This window comes from Phaseolus vulgaris, chromosome 11 (assembly GCF_000499845.2).
Source record: "Phaseolus vulgaris cultivar G19833 chromosome 11, P. vulgaris v2.0, whole genome shotgun sequence".
NCBI classification, from domain to species: Eukaryota; Viridiplantae; Streptophyta; class Magnoliopsida; order Fabales; family Fabaceae; genus Phaseolus; species Phaseolus vulgaris.
The window spans coordinates 46,440,523-46,447,688 of NC_023749.2; the positions used below are offsets into that span (position 1 = coordinate 46,440,523).

At 34.8% G+C, this 7,166-nt stretch overlaps 1 pseudogene; it reads left to right on the forward strand.

Moving 5' to 3' along the window:
- Positions 1-6,699: 6,699 nt before the first annotated feature.
- Positions 6,700-6,806, forward strand: LOC137811567 (small nucleolar RNA R71; annotated as a pseudogene).
- The last annotated feature ends 360 nt before the right edge of the window (positions 6,807-7,166 follow it).

Genomic DNA, 7,166 nt, shown 5'->3' on the forward strand with positions numbered 1-7,166 from the left:
GGCAAAGTACGCTGATTTAACAGAAAACACACCTCCTTCTTCACCATTCCAAACAACCTTATCTTGACCTCCTTGCTGCAAAACTCCTTTAGACATGTCTGTTTCCAGCTGTAGAAGTTGATCTTTTTCCCATTCAAAAGAAACTCTCCTCCACCTTAAATTCCATTTCCATGTGGAGTCTTCCCACAACCCTACCTAGTGGATTCTTTTCTCTTTATCTTCTGATACGAGGTGTAGCCTAGGATATTTCTGTTTCAGAGAAACTCCTCCTAACCAAGGATCATCCCAGAAACGAACATCTTTCCCATTCCCCACCTTCCAAGATACCTGTTTGTTGAACCAACTTTCAGTTTGACCTTCTTCACATATAATACATAGATCACGCCACCACCATGATTGACACCTGCTCTGACCACAATCTATATATTTGGACGCGACTACCTCTCTCCATTTACCTGCAGACTCCACTTTCACTTTCCACATCCATTTCGCAATCAAGACTTTGTTAAAGCTGCTAACATCCTTGATGCCCAAGCCTCCTTCCTTCTTCGATTTACAACAAGTTTCCCATTTTATCCAAGCAATTGTTCTTCCTTCACTCCCCCAACCCCAAAGGAACCTTCTTTGTAGACTAGTAATTTCTTTGCACACTGATACCGGGGCCCGAAAAATTGAGAAATAGTACAGGGGAATTGCAGTAAAAACTGCTTTAATCAAACAAACTCTTCCTGCTAAGGTAAGTTTTTTCCCTTTCCAAGTGGAAAGTTTCCTCTTAACTTTATCAATAACCTCCTTCCAAAACTCTACCTTCCTCGGATTTCCCCCAACTAGCACTCCTAGGTATTTGAATGGGATCGACATTTGAGCACAATTAAGCATCTTAGCATAAACCAAGATTTGCTGAGCTTGAACTCCAATTGCTCCTATCTTAGTCTTGTGGAAATTCACCCTTAATCCTGCTGCTAATTCAAAGCATCTGAGAATCGTCTTCACTGTGAACACATTTTGGATTGTGTCCTGACATACCACTAAGGTATCATCTACAAACTGTAGCAAAGAAACTTCTATCTGATTAACACCCACTGTTACTCCTTCCAACTTCTTTAGTCTCATAGATTTTCTAACCAAACCTTCCACTACTACCAAGAAAAGAAAAGGGGCGATCGGATCCCCTTGTCTGAGTCCCCTAGATGGAGTAAATTCCCTAGATGGGCTACCATTGACCAAAACAGACACCGAAGAAGATTCCAAGCACCCTTTAATCCAACTCACCCATTTCTCACCAAATCCAAGTCTGCTTAGCATATAGTACAGGAACTCCCAACGCACAGAATCGTAAGCCTTTTCATAGTCAACCTTTATAACAATTCCAGACTTCTTCCCCTTCCTAAGATCCTCCACTACTTCATTAGCTAGTACAATACTTTCTAACAAACCCCTATCCCTGAGAAAAGCAGATTGGGAGCTATCAATAATCCTATGAAGGACACTCTTCATTCTGTTAGCTAAAACTTTAGAGATAATCTTGTAAATTGCGCCAACAAGAGAGATAGGCCTGTATTCTTCCAAACTCATTGGGTCCTTAACCTTTGGCACTAGAGTGATGAAAGAACAATTACATCCCCTTGGGATATTCCCCGAGCTTTCAAAACTTTCCACAGCTTGTAAAATATCTTGCTTGATGGTATCCCAACAACCTTTGATGAAATTGAAGTTAAAACCATCTGGCCCCGGACTTTTTGATCCTTCGCACTGCCAAACAGCCTCCCTTACCTCTTCCTCTGATATCTTAGCAATCAACTTGTTATTATCCTCCTGTGTGATTTTTGAAAAATCAACATTTCCTAGCCTAACCTTGTAATTTGAAGGCTCTGAAAACCGTTTTTCAAAAAAGCTTCTAGCCTCAGTTCTTACAACTTCTGGGTCCTCTTGCCAAACTCCTTCCACCTCCACACCTTTGATTTGATTTGACACTCTCCTCCATGATAAAGATGCGTGGTAGAACTTTGTGTTTGAATCTCCTAGCACGATCCAGTTGATTCTGGATTTCTGCCTTAAAAAAGACTCAATTTTACTATCTATACCCTTGAGATCACTAAGTAGCTGAATTCTTTTCTGTCTATCCCCTCGCACAGGCTTAATTCTGCATCCTTAACATCCATCTCACCGATCTCAGCAATAATGTCTCTCTTTGTTGTATAGATATTGCCAAAGACTTGGGCATTCCAAATCTTGAGGTCGTGTTTCAGCATTTTAAGTTTTTCCTTGCACCTGACTAGCCCTTCTCCTCCCATTTTATAAGCATTCCACTTTGATTTAACCAAATCCATAAATCCCTTGTCCACAAGCCAAGAGTCTACGATGACAAAAGTAGATGCTACAAATTTGATAGGCCAAAGGGTATTTGATATAATAAACAACTAAGAAATTAGAAATAATTTGGTTATGTTGAAGCAAGAGTTAGAAGATCTACAAAATTATTTTCGTTAATAGTATCAATGAATGAGTGGGTAATTCGAAAAACTGGAGGAAAGAGAAAATGTTGAGATACGGACACATACATGATAATGGTTACTTTTCTTCCAACCACAACCTATCAAGAGTACGGAGTCCACCTCGTGGATTTCTTGATGCATCTGAAACCAATAACACTCTCATTCTAGTTCATGGATCATGAAATTCATCCAAAGTCTTTGAAGGGAAATCAGTGATGCCAAGCACCATCTTTGGGTGTTTCTTCCAGCAACTCTACACTTTTCTTCCTACACCCCTACATTCTTCAAAAATACTGAAATTATCCTTTACAGTTTTAGATATTTCCGAAATATCTGAAAAGACAAAAAATTATTCTGAAATATCTTTTGCATAACACATTTTTTTTTATTTCAGGATTTATAAATTCAGAATTCATAAAACATATTCTGAAAAAGACGTTCTGGAAATATTTTGAAAAAACAATCCAAAAATCATTTTTTAAAGGGGGCAAAACAGTCTTTTTCAAAAGTGAGGGGGTGCAGGAAGAAGTTGTCACCATCTTTTTGGCGTTTTCTACCACAAATATGTAACCTTTATTAAATCCCTTCTCGCAATTATTTTGCTGATGCTAGGAATGTTGGATGGAATCTACTGTATATGTCAACAGTGCTCCTTGTGATCAGCTACTACTTCTCTATGTTGGTCATATCTCTCAATGATAGCACTGCAAACCTCATGGCTTCCTTTTTCTTAGTCCTTTTCCCAATATTGACTGTCACTTGCTTTTTATTTTTCAGACGTTCACTAATGTAAAAAATAGAAGAATTTCATGACAATGACGATTATGATTAATCTATTATAGTAAATGATGAGGTGATATTTTTATAATATATATTTTTAAAACGAATCTTAATAGTAAAGAATAATTACTTTTAATTCTAATTTTAAATATTATTTATAATATAATTCTAATTTTTGAATGTTATTTATAACATAATTGTTAGAAATATTGTACCCTTTTAAGAATGCAGCAGTGAAATAAAAATATATTCACAAATTGGTATTAGAGAGTTATGGTTAGTATAACCATAATTTGTCATTGTCCTAATTAACAAAGATAACAAACTACGACAATTGGAACATTCACATGACATTCCTTCTCGAAACTCAAGATGCTTGGAAGGTGGTCCAAGAAGGTTTTGAAAAATCGAAAAATACCACATGATATCCTATAGTCCAAAATAAAACGTTGAAGGAGACACGATTGAAAGATAAGGCAACTTTGTACATGTTGTATCTAGTTGTTGATGAGTCCAGTTTTGAGAAGATTTCGAGTGCATTAACTTCGAAGGAAGCGTGAGACATTTTTAAAATGGTGTTCAAAGGTGTCAATCGAGTTAATGCGTCTTCACAAATCTACAAGGAGAGTTGGAGGCCATAAGAATGAAGGATTCAGAAGATGTATCTAGTTACATTACTCGTGTGCAAATGATAGCCAATAAACTCAAACACAATGGAGAAACTCTCACGAGTGCAAGGATTGTAGAGAATATTCTCCGTCATTGATCGATGACTTTGAAAATGTTGTATGTGCAATCGAGGAGTCAAAAAATTTGGATGAAATGACTATTGATGATCTCGCAGGTTCTCTTGAAACACATGAACAACGAAAGAAGAAAATGAAACAAGAAGTCTTGGAGGAAGCCTTCATAAACCTAGCATAAATTGGCATCTGCTCTAAAGTTTCAATGAAAGGAATATTGATGTGCAATCTCTTAATTATATCAAGAAATCTGGAATTCCTTATGCTTCCTTGATGGAGCATGTGGATAAGTTACATTCAGAATGGGAGCACTCTTATCATTCTCAATTTTTTTTTTCTTTTTTTCTTTTTTCTCCAACCTTGATGCACCTAAATTTTTTTTTTTAATAATTATTTTGTAGTGTAATGTAAAGATAGAAGAAGAGTTTGTAGGTATTTACAACAAATCAAACCAGTCTTAACATATTTACAAGTATAAAGCATAAATAATTTGAGGTGGGATGAGTTAGTAGAACTCGGTGATCATAAAAAGCATATTTATTTAGTGATAGTGTAACTAATTAATCAATGTATATTTCATTGTGAAAGAAATATTTTTAACTCTTTTTTTCCTTTTATGCCTGGGCGAATTTAGAATTTAAAATGTATACTTTTGAAGAAATAAAAAATGTATTAAGTATATATCTATACATAAATGAATTTTAGACATCAATTTATTCCATAAACATTCTAGACATTAATTGTTTCTTAGGTGGATTTCCTGACATTGGTTATCTCGTTTTTTAGAAAGGTTTATCGTTAATCTTTTACATACTATTGATTTTATTTATAAATGCTTGGAATCAAAGGGGATAACAAAGGTGAATGCAAGAAATTTGCTAAATAATATTGCTCCCTATGACTTCGTGAATGAGTAAGCAATCCTTAATTTTTTTTAATCAATAAATAATATAAAATATCTCAGGAATATTTCGATTCTTAGTTTTTTTCTAATCAATAAATAATATGAAATATTTTAGAAATATTCTAATTTCTATAAAAAAAAATCTTTAAAACAATGTTATAGGATAATCACAGAAAGAAAAAAAAAAAAGCAGAACATATTACAAACTCTTACAAGAGATAGACTACTATACCCTGTACCCAAAAAGAACACATAGAACAACCCAAATATACATCATACAGCGAGGCTCCTTTTGCCCGAATTTGAGCAAAAAAAACCAGAATTATACCTTCCTAAAAAATAACATGAGGATACGATAAATGTCTTAAAAGAATACATATTTCTTTTGTTTTCACTCTTTTTCTTATTTTCTTTTTCTTTGTTTTTTTCCTTATCAATCTTATTCTTATTTTAATAACCGTGATCCAATGTACGATACAAACACGCCAACAAAGTTGACCCAACTAAAGTCTGATACATTATTCAAGTCAGCAAATAACAATAGATACATCAAATGAGCCTGACTACCTGATGTGTCGAGCATTAATAAATTTCCAATTAATGTAAGTATGTGTGCTTGTGCATGTTGCACAATAATAATATTATTACAACCCAAAACAAAACCCTAAACCCTAAGTCCTATGTTGTATAAAGTTGTTGATGAGTCAATTTTTAAAAGATTTCGAGTGCATTAACTTCGAAGGATGCGTGAGACATTTTGAAAAAAGGTGTTCAAGGGTGTCAATCGAGTTAAATAAATGCATTTTCAAAACTCTACGAGGAGAGTTTGAGGCCATGAGAATGAAGGATTCATAAGATGTATCTAGTTTATTACTCGTATGCAAATGATAGCCAATAAATTCTTTTTTTTTTCTTCCTCTTCTCCATCATATTCATTTTTTCTTTCCTTGTCTTTTTTCTCCTCATAAGCAACCAAATTGTCACCATTCCTCTCTCCTATAACTATAACCAAATTGACTTGACTTACATTGCTCCTTGGGATTCGTCTCTGTGTTGGCTGAAAATTGACCATTATGTGGATCCGCCAACTGCTTCCCACCCGTCTCTCTAAATTTCTAATTTAAGCTTCAATATTCTTCTGATTGGAATGCAAAGCTTGCATGAATTTTTTCAATGTATCCTCCAATGTACTCGTTCTCTTCTGAACTGAAGGATAAAGTGGTTGTTGTTGAAAATGAGGTTGTGTGTTGGATGGATTAGCATCTTTCCATCCAAAACCTTGATTCTGATTGCTTCTCCAACCTTGATGCATATTATTTTGATATTTGTTGTTGGAGAAACCTTGTCTTCCCTGGTTGCTCTATAATTAATCTCCTCTTCAGATGGATTATTTTGGTAAGAACAATGACCATTTGGGTTGTCACTTCCACAAAAATCACACCTCATTCGTTGATGTTGACTCTAACAAGAATGCGCATCTTGTATTTGTTGTGGCAACTTAGACATTTGCTTGGTCAAAGCTTTAATCTACTGTGTCAGGATTTTGTTTTGAGTCAAAATCACATCTAAAGTATTAAGGTCCAACGTCCATTTCTTTTGCTCGATCTGTCTATCATTATGGGGGGCTTGATTGCCTGTTGATGTCATTGCATCAATAATCTTTGTCGCTTGTTCTACATTGACAACCATCATCCTACCACCAACTGCAGCGTCTTGATGCATTTTTGTGTCAGATCTAAGGTCATTATGAAAGATGTTCAATTATGCAATATCTTCAAACTCATGATTTGGACATTTTCTTAGCATCACTCTAAACCTTTCCCATGCTTCACAAAAGACTTCATCTAATCCTTGTCTAAACATAGAAATATCAGACTTTGATTTGATGTAGCGGGATAGTGGAAAAAATCTCTATAAAACTTTATCCTGTACATCTTTCCAACTGGTGAGACTCTGATTCAGATGGAGTTTGAGTCATTCCTTCATTTTTTATACCAATAGGAAACGAACGCAAATAAACATATTCTATATCACCTGATTGAAATACAATTCATGTATGTACATAAAATGTTACTTGATTTATGGAACATCTTCAACTCAGTTACTGAAAAGAATTGTATACATTCATGCTCCAAATGGTGTGATACTACATCTATCCTCATACTTTACTTTCAATTTAGATGAGATTAAGTATTTTAACTATTGTGTTGATAACATATAGCGAGGTTTAGTTCCTATGAATGG